Below are 17,042 nucleotides of genomic sequence, written 5' to 3'. Positions count from 1 at the left end.
CACAGGTGAAGATGAACAAATCTCGCTCGATGACCATGGAAACTCGGTGTCAACACGCTGGAGTGAGAAGGCGTGGCAATAGCAGCGAGCAAATTGACCTACATGCCGTCTCTCGCTTCAACGCAGAACTAAGCGTCGAAAGTACAGTGCACATGACTCTTCCGGCACTAGTTGCACTTTGCCCACTTCTCAGATCACTTTGAAGATGAGGCCCTAGCGGGCGCGCACTTTGTGCACGTCGCAGATTGCTTTCAAGATACAGCGGCTGCGCCACAGGCACTGCTGTTAACATGATGCCAACGTCTCATCGTTTGGGGAAAATGACAAGACAACCCGCTAGACGCACTGACTCCGGCGACTGCTTTGAAAGTAATGGATCCTTTTGAGCTCATCTGAAAAGTTATCAGAGCGCACGACAATGAAATTGCGATAGCTCTTTTAACGGAGTGTGAGACTCGCGTGATGCCTTTGCTTGCCGTGAAGCGTAAGAAATCCAGACTGACCGACTTCTGGAAATAAAACTTCCAGTGCGTGCAAGTTTGCCAAGCTTGCCGACTTTGTCATAAATACAGTTAAACCTGCTTATAACGACCCTCCATATAACGAATTCCTGGATATAACAAAGTTTTTCTATTCCCCGCCGTTACTCCCTAGAAGCACATGTATTTGAGACCTCTACGTAACGAAGTGGCAGCGGGAGACCCCCTCGATATAATGAATTTTCCCCTCCGACAACCTAGAGATTTCGCCCCAAATTTTGTCATTTTTGCGCGAGCAGCAACCGGAAGCACCTTCTCCGCCGCGACGGACTGCGAAGCGAGCGCATGTGTGCGAGGCGTGCCTGCATTCCTTGACCCAGCGATCTTGCCGCCGCGGGTGTGACCTTTCTCCCTCCCTTCATACAAACCTGATCCTGCCGCTTGCTGCAGCTGGCCCAGCCCGCCAAGCCGGCACTCTCTCCTTTTCCAGTTGATGTTGCCGACGCGCTGGTACACGCTGTGACACATCACACTCGATGGGCGCGGACACGCGCTGTCAAACGCTGGCGGCATGTGGAAGCGCCGCTGGAGAAGCGAGCGAAGTGACCTTCGTGCTGTTGTCTATCGCTTCAACGCAAACTGAGCGCCGAGAACACAGCACGCACTAAGCTACGAGCCGCCGACGCACCTACACTGCTAGACTCTGCCCCAACGCAGATCGCTTTCAAGATACGGCCCGTGCGACGCCGCGTAGTACGCAGTTGATGCCAGAGTACAGTACAACGCCGCCCCGCTATCCCTCCCCCCTCGCTCCCTCGCCGATGCCTCGAGCGCAACGGAAGAAGGCGCGCTCCCTCCCTGCTTTTCTTGTGCGCGCGAGATTTAGACGCGGTCGTCGGCTCCCCTCACACGATTTCACTCGCACATACAGCATACGGCGCGCGGCGACTGCGTTATCGCCCTTGGACTTTATACGGAATATCTATGAGCCAAAACCAATTTTAGGGCGGCAACGCGTCTTAGACTCCATCTTTATCTAGCAAATACGGATCTCAAGGGCCATACTTTTGCTGGCCGAAACCGAAAATACATCATAGTTGTCGTACCCGGCACTTTGGGCGGCCAGTGCCATCGTCAAGCCACCAAGCCAAGCGACACGAAAAGTCAAAATGGCTGCTTGGGCCGGCGCGGGGTGGCAGTTCGCAACGTATGGTGCCGGAACGGTTCCACAGTTGCGACGCAACTGCGGGGTTACCAATGCATTAGGTTCTATGGGAGCTGTGCCGGGACCGGCCGAAAACGACATAACAGCCAGGAAAACGCAGCCCCCGGGAACGTAACAGCGGGGTTTACGACACTACGACGCCATCGTGACGTTCGCTTTTCGTTTCCGATGTCTCGCGCTTGTGCGAAACGACACGCGTCCATGCATCCGTTACCTGGTGTGACATTTCAAGGATGAGTGCTTCGACGAAAACGGAAAATGGGTGCGCGTTACAATTGAGGGCGAGTTGGAATCGAGTAAATACGGTAAGCGTTTCTTTTTCGAATTTCCGGGCCGAACCTGCCTATAACGAAATCCTTTTTATAACGAAGTTTTTCGGGAATTTGTCAATTTCGTTATATCCAGGTTTAACTGTATGCAATGAAATTGTGATAATTCAAACCGCTTCGTTGTGACGGTGCTGCAAAATGAGTGCTTCGCGATCGGCTGGGCATGCGCGTTGGTTTAGGCGTCAGCCACAATGTGCGAAAAATGCTGTAACAGCGGCGCGAAATGCATTCTCTCGTGAAGTTGACACTTTATTGACCGCCTTCGGTACGTCTGAACCTTTGCCCCCACGCCATCGCAAAGATTTCCCGGACGATGGTTTCAGTTTCGTTCGCGGCTTTGCCGTTTGGCGTACGTATATACAGTATAGACCACTTATAACGTAACCGCTTATAGTGCAGGACCGGATATAGTACGGTCTTTTCAGACTGCCGTTAATTTTGCCATAGCACTCCATGTATACGCATACCGCTTACAGTGCAGCCGCAGTGAGGCGAAATACCGGTTATAATGCGACTTCCACGGGAAAATCTCGCCAACAAGGGCGGTAGTGAGCACGCTCCTCAACGAGGTGCGCCCACCGATGGGAGAGGAGATCAATGAGGGAAATGTGGAGGAGGAGCATGAGACATGGAGCATGAGTCCAAAGGTGATAAAATCGTCGCCACGCGCGGTATGTGCGAATGAAAGCGCACGGGAGACGCGCACCTTCACGGAGAGCGAACGCACAGCGGAGAGCAAACGTGACTTCCATCGCGCGATAGGCCGTCGGGGTATGGGAGGGAGGGAGGGGGGCGACGCTGTGCTGAGGCACCAAACGCGCATCTTGCAACCGGGCACAAGGGGAACTGGCAACGCAATCTCCCAGGCGAAAGGAGCAACGGGGGAAGGCAGCGCGGGAGGGGGAGGGGGGGGGGGGCGGCTTCTACTCTGCCAACAAATGCGTTCGCGCCTGTGCCGGCTGTCGGTGTTGTCGCGCACACCATATATTGAAAGCGATCTCCACACGGCTCTGACCTTTGTATGCACTGTGCTTATGCCGCTCAGCTTCCCTGGAAGCGATAGACCGCACGTCGCTCGCTGCGGCGGCCGCGTTTCCCCACGCGTGCATTTTGACAGTGGTTGTCTACAGTCATCGAGTCTATTCATGTTTGCTTATGCGCGCTGACACCACTCTTGTTAATTCAGTTACTAAGCGAACGTGTCAAGTTCATGCAGCCGATAAAACTACTGTCCCTACTTCTTATAGCTCTCTACTAATTTGCTATCGCAATTGATGCTTCGCCTTTCGGGCGAAACAGACATTTTTTAAAAATTATTACTTTGTCTGCTTCATGCGAAGATCGTGGGTACTTGGACATTAACCTTTTAACGTTCGTAAATTTAAATGGATGCAAAACTCCCAGTCGCACGCTTCGATTCTCGGATATGCGCGGCTGCTTGGTCTACATGTTTTGCATGCGTGCAGGGCTTGAAAATCGTTGTTTAGGTTATAGTGCGGTACCGCTTATAGTGCAGATATTCACGACTCCGGCAATTTACGTTATAAGCGGTCTAAACTGTACATACTAATTTCGCGTCAACAAAGTTCCGCCACAACGAAATTTTTCGCCTGTCCCGTGAATTTCGTTGTAGCGGGACTCGACTGTATACCGGGTCTACCGTATTTGCACGATTCTAATGCACCCCCAAATTTAAGGTGCACCCAATTTTCGCGGGCTTAAAGTAACAAAATAAAGTCCACCTGTATGTAACATGCATTCGATTATAAAAGAAAAATATAGCATGTCCCCACATTTGCGATCAGAAAACACAATACGTGCATAATTTACCTTTCACTTGCTTTCATAATGAAAGCGGCGCGTCATCGTAGCCATTTGCACTTCATTGGCCACAGATACCAAGCACGCGGTATTCTCGAGTGATCACATTTAGAGATACTACTATCACTTTCGTAAGATTTTACATGACTCTGCATCGGACTTGTCAAAATATGTGGCCGAGAGCGTTCCTGGCACACTGCTCAGATAGCAAGCTTGGCACAGCGCCAGAAACGCTGGTGGCCATATATGCCGACTCATCCAATGCCAAGTCGCGTGAAATATCACGGAAGTGGCATCTTCGAGAGTGGTTATAGTCAAGCACAAAATAAACCCACCGTGACCTTAAAAAAAATTGTGCTCTGCTGCTGTCTCGTGAATGTGATGACTGCATCTGACGGCTCTGATGGTAGGGTGTTGCCAACACGGTTTTGGTCTTGTATCCAATTGTAACACAGAAGCAATTTTCGGACCCATTTTTTATTATTATTTTGATTTTTTTTTTTTAAAAGACATGCATTAAATTCGTGTAAATAGTACAGTAACATTGAGAAGCCACAGCACTGTAAACTTTTCTTTTGTAAAATAAGCCACTTACTGTAATGTTCTTACACCGTGTTATCTGTTATAACAATTAAATCTCGATGCTGGATGTCTGTGCTGAAAGGAAAAGGAACACGAAATCCTGGAAAAGAAAAAGAAAAAAAAAAAGCAAGGTGCTGCACCCACGTGCATGCCATGCACACCGTGCACCTTCGCCGCATCACCAGCATCTTTCTCCGCCTTCCTTCTACCCTTCCAAAACACGAGTCGACGGTAGTCAGCGTGCCGACGGCCATTCAGCAAAAGGAGCAACCAGTTTGTGCCTCCAACTTTCCCTGCGTGTGTTCAAACGTCTTCACTGCATCATGGCCATGTGGTCCCAGCGGCAGATTGGTGCGCGTCTCCTTTTCTAGCACGGTCATGGCTGCGCATACACAGCCCACATGCCCTGTTTTAGAGGTAATCTGCCGCATGTTCAAAGAGTGAGCGCGCTGAGATGGCATGGCACCATGTGCGCTGTCTTCCCGTGCATTAAAGGGGATCTGAACAACTTTTTATCTAAGTGGAGAAAGGTCATTTGAAGTGAAAATAGGCTATTTCAGAAATACTTCGCACTCCGCTTGCAAGCTCCACGCACCGCATACGACAGAAAAACTTGGCTAAGATGTTCACAACAGCATATGCTACCTGCAGACCATGTTATTTTACCGAGCCTGAAGGGTGGTTCAGGTTCAGGCACCACTTTAAGTACTGGAGGTTGAGTAATCCCGAGTTTTGCAGACACGTTGAGGTAAAAGGCAGACGAAGCGTTCACTCCCCACTGCAACACTTTTCATGATAGCATCGTCCTATTACAGGCGACACTACAACCACGCGAGCGGAGTGGACACGAAAGCGTCACTGGCTTCGCTTAATTCGTACCGCCGATATAAAGATATCGGGGACACTGCATGAAACTGTATTTTTTGTTACCGACTCTCGAACTAGACAAAATTAATATTATTCTCATTCAAATTTGACTTTTTTCGAATGCTCGATAATGCAGAAAATTTTGCAGCCCCTTCCATGTAAAAAAAAAAAATTATCAGTGACTGTACTTATTTGCATAAAAAGTCAGATTTCAATACAACAAAATTTTGATATAATGAAGCAAATTGCCCTTTTTGCCCACTTCGTTATATCAAGGTATAACTTACATTGTGTGTGCTTTCGCGCATGACAATACTGTATTGCAGCGAAGCTCACTATACAAAACTAACCATTACACTTTCTTTTTTTTGTGCAACCCAGTTATAACAATGATTGAATAAAGCAATTACATTTTTTGGCGCTTGAATATTGTTATAAGTAGGCTCGACTGTATGCTTCAGACTTAGTCCTTAGTATTGCAGTGGCCCCTACAGTGCACTCTAGCCTCATTATAATGGAGCTGCATTTGATGCAGAAACACCTTCATTATAGCCATGTTATATTCTTGTGACATGTTATGTCTTCATTATGGTTGTTTTGACTGTCGTAATGCTCAGCTTTTGTCAATAGTGAAACCAGTAAAAGAATAAGCGTTGCTCTGCTGTGTCATGTTGCACTCATGACACTCCTGAGCTTCAAAACTGTCTGGATGCAATAGGAGGGCAATTACAGGCCTCAGATTTTTGATGCAGTCATTCGTGTAAATGGCTTCAATTATTTTGACAAAGGCCACACATTGCCAACATTGCAAGTTAATGTGCAACGCAAGTGTGTCTTTATTGCTGCATACTTGTTATTATATCATTTGTGGTGGGGCTGGATTACCTGCAGCCTGTACCGCTAGCACTGGCAGGGCAAACCGCTCCTCAAGCCACGGTCGTACCGCCGAGGGCAGTCAGCAGTGGAAACGCTTCGCAAGCCCCGTCATCTCCCACTAGTTTCCATGGACCGATCAACTCGAGTCGACCAGGTACACCGCCGCCACTTGCGAGTCCGCAGCAACCTCCAGGCAGCGCCGTGCCGCAGCTGGGAGCTTCTCAATATACTCAGCCAAGGATGTCTCCACCGCCAAGTCCTGGTTCTGGGGGCAGAAGCTCTCCAGGCCGTGTGGCAAACGGCCACTCGAACGCTCGTGTCCCTGGCATCCCACAGGCGAACACTCCCTTGCTGAGCGCAGCTCAGTATCCTCACCCAGGAACACAAAGCCAGTACTGGGTGGGCGCACAAGACCACTTTGGCAATGCTCTCCCTGCAGAAACGGCGCAGAGGTAGTAGCCACTCATGGCCTCTGTTCAGTAAGAGGGAGTGTACCTGAAAGTCTCGTGATGTGTTTCTTATTTTGCTTTCCTTTTGCTGTTTTCTTTTCTTGTGTCACCACACTGTTCCCATCTTATCAGTAGGTGGGTCTGAATTCCATCAGTGGGTAGAAAAGCTGGAGAAAGCTTACCAAAGCTTGCACCCTTATTTTGTGTGCTGCATGTGCACTCATTGGACAATTCTTGCATAGTGCAGTCAGTGACATGCTACCATAAGTTGCACTGACAAGAAGCTATGCGTGCATGTGCTGGTCCAGTTGTCACAGTGCAGAGGTGCGGATATCTGTATTTACAACACGAAATTCCTTCAGGTTACCATAAGAACAAAGTTGTAACCTTTCAGTTTGATTGTCATCTCTATTAAACCACAGAGCATCTAGCAGAATCTTGACTTGACACAGGTGCTTGTTCAGCCTGCTGGCTCAGATAGCTGAACTAAGAGCAGTGTAAAACATTGGAGACTAACACAAGCTGACAGGGCACGTGGCAACTACCAACTGAAATCTGTTGTTTGGTACAAGGACCAAACAGCACAAACAGACTTCACTTTCATTGTGTGCTGAGGAATGATGTGTGCATGTCATGAGCAGAAAACAAAACAAGTATCAGCTGTCAAGGTACACAACCTTGTTTCATGCAGGTAAATAGGCGCTTCACCAACACAAATGGTCAGTTTTTGTTTTGTATCCTGCTCACAACATGGGTGCGCAATTTATTTCACAGCTGTTCACGTCGTCTTGAAATGTCCCTTGTGCTTTGCAATGTTTAGGTTCTATATAAGCATGTACTAATTTGCCCAAATTTCAATTCTACAGTTATAGTTGGCATATTTCCTGTTAGATGGCACTACTGTCCTGATCATTTCCTATTGCTCCTTATTTTTGGCAAGACTTCTATTTGGAAGCACAGCTTTTGCTTGATGAACGTGGACTTCTACACAACTTGAAATATTCGCTTAAGTTAACCTTGAGATTTCATGTGGCACGCTGTGGGGGGTCCTGATGAGTCGCAAAAAAATGCCTCTAGTCGGATGCTCAATGCAGTGTTCTACTCCGTCCCCTCATTTTTTATATTTTTTTGCCAGGGTCGCTTTGGTGCCAAAGGTGCCTTTGGTGTGCTCTCCGTCCTCACACTTTCCTCAGGAGCTACGCGAGAATAGGGCGGCCTATTATTTGTTTTTCCTCTTTTTTTTTCTGACAAATTGTCAGCTGTTTGTGCATAGTTTAAGCAGCCACTGTGTATTGTGTAGTAGTACTTGCAAATCAATGCCTCTGATTGTAACAGTAGGCATTCCTGAGCTGCGTGAAAACCCTGTGTCTTGTTTTGAAGGAAATTCTACCGATCAGTCTTGAAACACCAAGGAAAGATCAAAGCCGCCATGGTGTTTTCGAACCTAAATCCATGAAAATACTGCATGCCGTAAAATGTAAAACTGCAGAACTTTGCAAAAGTTCCGTGTCACCGTCGTCGTAACATTGGCATTATGCTAGCTGAGGTGCTGACTGAACTAAAGCTTTGCGCACTTTAAAAGTGACACCATTGTCAAAAGTAATGCGATATCTACCCATGCAAGTAGACTGTGCTGCATAAAATGAATGAAGAAGGATCTCAAAATGATAACTTCTGCATGTGGACGAACGTGTTTTTTGGCATGGTTGTATGGTGCCAGTTCTTAAAGGAAATAGCAAAGAACATAATCCCAGAATTACGTTGTGGCGTCCGCGTTTTTTGTGGCCCAATTCAGTGCGGGTCTTTTCAGAAAGCAATAAGCCATCTGTCACGAAAGCCGCTTCCCTAATAAAAAAAAACTCAAAAACATGAAAAATGTTTCAAGGTTGACCCGTAGGGTTTCCTGTTTTCTCAGCCCAGTAACAAATTTTCCCAGAGTTTTGTATCAGGGCAGTCACACTTTTTTGCGATACATATGTTTGTTATACTGCATGTAATGAAACCCATTGTTAGAGTGTATATTCATTTTGAGCAAATATGACTCCGTGTTGATATATAAGCATCGCAATGGGAGAATGATGGTCCCAAAGCGAGGATGCACACTGTAAACAGTTTGTGTGGCTATTGATGTATAGGTACTGGTGAGCCGCTCTTGGGTAACCGCGTTGAATTACTTTATGAAATCACCTTGCGTTTGAAGAATTCAGTTTTCGAAGAATGACAGCAAATAGGTCGGCACAAATAAAACATGCTTCAGAGTTGGTTAAATTTATTGTAATCGTGCTGCGATTTGGAAGGAACAGCCTTTATTACGTGCATTTGTGCCTGTAGCACTGACATTTTATTTGTGATGAGTTCCTCAGGTGTTTGCTTGCTGTGACTGCTTACTAAACTGATTGTGCAGCAAGGTTACATATTGAGGTAAAGTATGAACACGTTTTGTGTGTATTTGTGCCAAGTATTCCTGTTTTCTGAAGTTGACCTGGTAATCATGACTATCGTAGATATACAAATACACGTTTTAACATGCAATTATAGTATGTATACATGCAGGTCATTCAATTTTTATATGTGAAAATATGCCATTAGAGCAAAGCATTGGTTAAAGTGACAATAAACTGGTTCAAAGCTTTTCTTTCTAGACTTATCAATCGTCACCTATTCAAAAAGTTTTTTGATGTTCACTCGTTTGTCAACAAAAAGCCTGCTGATGTTCACAACACTGCGTCTCTTACTTTTTACTAAAGCTAAACCCTGGAGCAGTTTCTTCAAGGGGCCCTGAAACTCTTTCTATCGAAGTCGAGTATGCATTTGAAGTTAAATTAGACTATTTCAAAAATATTTCGCAGCAGAAAATACTTCAATGCATTCCGAAGAAGCGGAGTGATTAGCAATCAAAGATTACATTTGATCCCCTTTGTGGTACTCCCACTCCTCCTAAAATGCCTTGCATTGCGAAGGCTACTGCGGAGGGGGTGTGCCCACAACACACCGTCTACTGAATGTCATTGTGTAGCGTGCAGTTCAAATTTGATTTTGGATGTTCACGTAGACGCCACTATTTCTTAATTTGCCGCCTACGATATGCCGAACGCAGTTGTCCTCAACAAGCCGCAGTGCACTCAGCGAGCAGGCTATCAGCGAGCAACAATCACGGTATCTATGCTACGTAGCAGGCTGCAGCTGCATGCAACTGTAGTGCATTTGCCCAGCATTTGCTTTGCGCATGGCAGGGGTGGAGTGTGCGCTCAGGCTCACATGCTTCAGACTGGCCATGCTACGTGGTGCGGACCGGCTTTGTCTTGCACCAGCTTGCACCATGGATAGCAGCCACATCCAAATTGTGCATTTTGAAGTGCTGCCACTAGCTCAATATGAAGCGATGTCTGCCATGGCATCTAGTCAGGAGTGAGCGCGAGCTGGTAAGCATACATGTGGTCTGGCTTTAAGTTTTGCGTGATTCGAGGCTAGTTGAGTGTTCAAAACTGCAACACCGGCTACAACAAAACTACCCAACGGCTACAACACCAATAAATAGAGGGCCCAAAATTTAATTCCTACACGGGTTTCCGCGGCTGAGTGTGAGCAGATGATAGTCTGCTTCTTCCAAAAATACATAATTTTTATCGAAATTCAAAAGCAGATTTTCGCTTTCTTCAGCCTGTTTATTAAACTGCATGAATAAATATACACGGTAACGGAGGAAGAAGCAGACTGATCCAAAGACCCTTCTTGACTGATGTCGGCTATCAGCCAATAGCAGCTGTCTTGGGAATCTTGCATATCACATGTGCAAGCCGCAGGCAGCGTCGTAGCAATTGAGGAGAAGGTAAAAAAGCTGGCAGTCAGCGTTCGTCCTGTGTTCTTCCTTCTGTCCATATTTTTAGCGCTGTTTTTTACACTGTGAATGCATACCGAGCTCGCCTTCAGACCCTTTCGAGGAGAAGACCTCGTTTGAAAAGAGTGTTTGAACAATACGTGACTTTGTACTCCGCTTGTGAGCTTCACACTCCGCACACAACTGCAAAATTTAGCTGAGATGTTCACAGCAGCATATGCTATCCGCTGACTGAATTTTTTCACCAAACCTGAGTGGTGGTTCAGGGCCCCTTTAATGCCAAGTGGAGGTTCCTGTGGCCATGGTTAGATGCATCACATGCAGATGTGAATAATGGCCACTCTGAATTTAGAATAGTCTTGAGCTGTAAGTTTGACAAATTTAGCAACATTTGAGGGGACAGAATGCAGATTTGAATAGGAGCTACAAGGTAAGTCGGTTCTGCACCTTTTTGATGTTGCCAATAGTACTTCGCTACATGCAACGCTGTTCCTCACACGTGCATCAAATTGTAACACCTGTTTGCAGGATGCCAAGAAAGAGTTTGAAGTGTTGGAAGTTCTGTTGTGAACATCACAGTAAATTCTCGACCCTTGTTCTGTTTGGTGAAGAAAAAACCTTCTGGTAACCCTAAAGGAAATCTTGATGAAGCATGTCTTATTAGCCAGAATTGTGAAAAATTGTACTTAGACTTTTATTACAATTCCATATGCTTTTAGCTTTGAAAATTTCATAGATCATGATGTAACTGCATAAATCAATACGTAGGTGATTGTAGCTTTATGTGGATGGACCCAGCCTGCAAGGAAGATCGCACGAACAAAAGGCTGTGCTTAATGTGTTTTGTATCAATCTTGAGTTCTCGCCACTTTATCTTATCAAGATTCATGCATAGCCTCCCAACTGCTGTATGGCCTACGCATAAAATACATTTCTTTTTGCAGAGTGAGGATAGTACTTGCGAGGATAATCTGATTGCTGCAAGTGGTTGGTTACAGTTATGGCTAAATACCAGTGATGTATTGACCTTAGCTGCACTGGCCAGCTAAGTACCTGGCTAAGTATCAAGCTTTATGCACAGCCTCTTGATGGGTATATGCCATATGCAACGAAAGCATTTTTTTCCCAGAGTGAACATAGGTGTACTTGCAAATCGGACTGCTGCTAGTGGTTATTCCTGGCTAAGTACTGGCTAAGTAACTGACCTTAATTGCATCAGCCAGCTGAGTACCTGGCTAAGTATGAAGCTTTATGCTAAGCTTCTTGATGGTTAAATGGCATATGCAGTATGCAAAGGAAGCATTTTTTTTCCCGCAGTGTGAGGATAGGTACTTCTAAATCAGACTGCTGCAAGTGGTTACAGCCCTGGCTAAGTACTGGCCAAGCAAGTGACCTTAGCTGCATCAGCCAGCTGAGTACCTGGCTAAGTATCAGCTTAATGTGCAGCCTCTTGATGGATATAAGGAATATTCAAAGGAAAAATTTCTTTTCTTCAGAGTGAGCATAGGTACTGGAATATCACTCGGGCTGCTGCTAGTGGTTACAGTACTGGCTAATCATAATTCACAAGTATTATTGTGTGTTTAGCCTCCTCGGCTTCTGAATTTGCCAATTAAGCTTCAGGTGCATTTAGTCGTTGGGAAGTCGTATTGGGGCTGTGTTTTGTAAAGATCCTTTTCATTTTCCATTCTTATCTATCATGGCAAGTGGCCAATCTTCGCTATTACAGTGGTGCAGTGGTGTCCAAACCAGTGACGTAGGGTGAAATAAATGGAAAATGAAATCATCATTCGAAAAAGTAGTCGCTGGCCATCCCCAACCTTACTTTGAATATAGGGGAAAGCCCTGAAAGCTTGAAGTTAACGCTTTTAGAAAAGTCTACATGTGTAAATGTGAGCATGTGTGAGCTTTACAAGTGCCAATTCTCAAATGGCTCCTCCACATTTGTGTGGTGTTTCGAAACTCTGCCCTCACATTGGCTTCTTAAATACAAGGTCGCAGATTCAAATACCAGATTAAACGTTTCAGCCATCATATTATGGCATTTTTCAAAAAATTCCTTAATCCTTAATTTGCAGCTCATCTCTTTCTCTTACAACAAAATTAGTCGCTATCTGAAAACATCTCTAGATTTTTCTTGTTACTAAAAATTGGCAGAGTGCTAACTTGGGCTAGCTAGTATGTACTTGGGGGAAGAAACTGATTTTGAACAAGACAAGAAGGAGGTGTGCCCTCTCAATTTTTAAAGTGCTGTTTCTAACATCATAAAAAAAATGTTTACATAACTTAGGCAAGACTACCTTGGTTGTAAGGCATGGCTTGTACTGTGGCCTGTATTGTGGTCACCGAGAGGGCCGTTGTCAAGAAGAGCACTCGAGTTGTTTGGAACAGCAGAGGTAGGTCAGTCAGTCTAAAATGGCAATTAAGCGCTGATTCATTGGCCATCAATGGCTGTGGTGAATTCCATGTTCTCCAAGACTAGAGATAGGGCATTGGATAGTGGTCTTGGATAGTATGCATATTTCTTTTTTGCAGTCATTGCACAATGTCAGAAATACACAGAGAAAGTAAAAAATAGTAATGGTTTGACGCCATTACCCTTGGTGGCAGTACAGTCAACACCTGTGGGAACTTTTGCAATTGAATACGGCATTGCAAAGCAGTGTTGCTGTGCATGCCATAGTAAATTAGGATTCCAGAACTGGTTTGTGTGTGTAGGCAATGGATGTTTCTAAAGCTTGGTCTGTAAGTCGTTCTATCCAGTTCCTTAGTGTATTGCCATCTTACTGAAAGGTAGCCACATAGGCAACTTTCAGCCGAACAGATGTTATGCAGACAGACAGTAAAGATAAGAAAGCACGTTAGTATGCTTGGACACCTTGTCTTGAATGAATTGGCCTTACCACTTCTGTTGCTTCAGGTAAAGCCAGCAAAGAATTCCATGCTAAGGTTACTGGAGCAAAAATTGTTGCGTGAGCGTTGCTTTCTTGAGCCGCGCACCATCAGAATTGGACGACGCTTAAGCTTCGCCTTTAAGAGTGGAATGCGATGGCATTAAAAGATCCCTGGCTGCTTATCAGGCTTTTTTCTCGCATATTCAAATTACAATCCAACACTACCATGTCTGTAGGTTGTAGTTAAGTCGTACGTTACGATTTTTCTGGCGGATTTTACTTCAATTTTTGTTCACTAACCCCTTGTGCCACATGGAGAGCCTGTGTAGTCGGGGTGGTGCAGGATGAATTTCTCCGCCACGGATGCCACGGACGCCGACGCTGGATTTTCTGCGACACGGGGGCCTTAGCACTATCACGTTAATATTTGATGGCTGTAGTCTGCGCACAGTGCTGGCATGGCTGCTTAGCCAGCATTCAAAGAAATTGGCAGTACAACATGAATATGTCTGAACTTTGTCTATCTGGCTTCAAACACCTCCGTGTGACTTTTCTTATATTAATCATATTGAATCTAGTATGTCATCATCACAGTGATTAGCATTACTTAGCCTTTGATTGCTAGCATTGGACAATTTTCACATCATCACAGAGAAACAGTTAATAAGAATAACAAGCATCATCATCATCATCAGCCTATATTTATGTCCACTGCAGGACGAAGGCCTCTCCCTGCGATCTCCAATTATACCCCTGTACTGGAACAGACAATTTACCAATTATTTATTTGCTGAGAATTGTATAACAGAATGAATTGGCTATGGACGTAAAATGCTTTCATCATCTTAAGAAATGTTTCAGGCAAGTACACAGTGCATTTAAGCATAAAAAATGACCAAAGCATTTAGAACCTGATTTATGAATTAATTTAAGCCAATCTGTGAAAAAATTTATGCACTACCCATGGTTTCTACAGTGTTTGACTGGCTAATATCAGATTTTGCTCTAGTATGGTGAATTCCACTTTTTGTTCCAGAAGAACTACTTTATACCTTAACCAAGTGCTCTGGTCATGCTCACATTTTACAAATCTATATCTGCCGGAGGAAAACACAAATGTCTTGTTCTGCATAACAGTGCAAATTGTCACATGTGGCCAGCAGAAGTCAATGTAGCTCTAGTAGAAGGTGCGGTCCAATCCGTTCCTCATGCAAGTGAGAGTGATCAGCCATAAAGCACGCTTATTTGAAACTACCAGTCAGATTCACTGCTTTGGAACAAAAAAACTTGCTTCCTTTCATCCAGTGAAATTGGCCATTAATAAACATTTATAAACACTTGTGGCCCGGGGACTGTACTCGTGAGGATCTGAATTGAAATGAGACCTCCATATTGCAACACGAGTACGGTGTCCCCTTTATTTGGGCAACTCGGGTGGCACGGTCTACACAAGTTAGTTTTGTTATCTCCTCTGCACTACATGCTTCAGTTCATACTCCCAAATCAGGTCTGTATGTGGCATATATATAGGGTTAATTTTCGGATTTTATATTTTTTTAACTTCGGGGGTTAAAAATCGGTTGCCATTTTTCAAGCTGATAATCGGGGAGAAATTGGGTTTTTTGTGGAACCATTCTGAAATTCGGGTTTTTTCGGCTTAAATTTACAAATGTGCAAAGTAATACATTACATTCGGTTTTCTTTTTTATAGGAGGTTATTGCGAGCTCATTAACACTGATGTGTTAAAACTAGGGATCTGTTTCAAGTTGGTAATCAGTGGGACATCAAGGTTTTCTGGCAAATACTCCGAAGTTCGCCATTTGTTTGGAAATTAAGAAGTGATAATAACGGTACAGAGCATTGATAACTTCTAGTAAATGAAACATTTTATTGGGGCATTCATGCTTCAAACATTTTATTCAAGAAAAGCTGATCATCGATTTTTTATACATCATTTTACACAGCCGGCCTCCGAAGAATGACACGATGAGTTACTAACTCAGAGTTACGCACGCTGGTCGGGTGGTTGTTTGAGAGCTGTGTAGCATCCACAGTGCTGCATGCAGCTTGTGAAATAAACTTTAGGTCACTGGAGTTCACTTAAACCAAGAGGATCTAACTTCGTTGTCCCGACGCAGGGTAGCCAGCGCGTGTACACCGCAAACTCCATGCAACGTTAAAAAAAAAAGAAAAAGATAAGTTAGTATTGGTTTTGGAATTCAGGGAGAAATCAGGTTTAACCTGATTCTACTAAAACATGTTCAGGGTGTAAAAATCGGGTAAAATCGGGTTTTACCCAAAAAAGAACCAACCCTACATATATACTCAGTAAAACATGAATATTTTGCACTGGTTGACGTGTGAACTAGGTGAAGTAAATGAAATGTTTTAGTTACATTCTAACCTCTTACAAGAAGTATATAGTTGGCATATTTTGACTTTTACTTGTGCCCTCTGATCACATTAATATTTTGCAGGAGTTCTGATGGCTACAAAGCAGAGTTATTCTCGCTCTCTTTTCTTTCTTTCTTTTTTTTTATCACAATCTGTTTTATGAGACTTTCTGCAGCAACATCATCACAAAATGGCACTAGACACAAGGCTTTAAGGAAACAACTGTGTTAGTGTATATGCACCCCTTCTTCCTGTCCTCATCATCATCTTTCATCACTTTTTTTTTTTTTTGTCCCCTTTCCTTTTTCCCCTGTGCAGAGTAGCAGGCCAGAGCATGCTCACTCAGGCCGACCTCTCTGCCTTTCTAATAAATTCTCTCTCTCTACTGCACAGCATTCACAAGCAGTGTTCAGTGAAACTTGCTGGTATAGCTGGTGCTTAGTCTTCCTGAAAACAAAAGAAAGAAAAAAGAAAAGAAAGAAAGGAAGTAACATATGATCGGATTTCAGTTAAACCCGGCGCGTAATTCCGCATATAACGATCTCTTGGTTAAAGCGACTAGATTTTGGTTGCATTACTGATATTGATACCCTAACCAATGAAAATACGTTCAGACAAAACGAACACCGCATCGTACAGTTGAACCGAATGCTTCAGGTTCGCCTTATTCTTCAAGAAATAATAATAAAAAATAATAAGAAAAAGTCTGGAGTAGGAAGAGTTTCCACCAGAACGTCGGTAAGAACCGCTCGCTACCGTGGGACTATCGTGTCGTACAAAAATAAGCAGGCTTGCGTGAAGAAATGCTTCATGAAAGTGTCCTCAAATAGTCCAGTACACTCTAGAGGCTACTCTTTAGGATCCATGCATGCAGGTGTTGCCGCGGCAGCACATTCGTTCATTCTCTGTCTTGATACACGTACGTTTACTGTTAACGCATGAGTTTACGATTCACATTTACGTCGTCGTTTGATTCGAATGATGCAGTAAATTATTTCGTACATATGTTGCTACTTTAATACGTTTTTTTTTTTTCACCGTTACTAGGTAATCTAGTAACGTTGGTTTTTTTTAGAGCCCCCTCTAAATATGAGCACAAGGCAGACATCATCAACGTTGAAAGCAGTGCAGAAGATGTGGTACCAGGAGGCGCTGGTAGTACTAGCAGTAAACTGTCAATCAAATATTTGGACTGCAGGAGGGGTGCAAACCAGGAAACAGCGGTTAAGAAAAAGGTTAAGGAAACAGAGAGGGGTCTGTGGAAAACAGGGATGCAGACGAAATCAG

Source organism: Dermacentor silvarum, chromosome 6 (assembly GCF_013339745.2).
Source record: "Dermacentor silvarum isolate Dsil-2018 chromosome 6, BIME_Dsil_1.4, whole genome shotgun sequence".
Taxonomy (NCBI): domain Eukaryota; kingdom Metazoa; phylum Arthropoda; class Arachnida; order Ixodida; family Ixodidae; genus Dermacentor; species Dermacentor silvarum.
The sequence above is the reverse complement of the archived record's forward strand: the minus strand, read 5'-3'. Positions refer to the sequence as shown.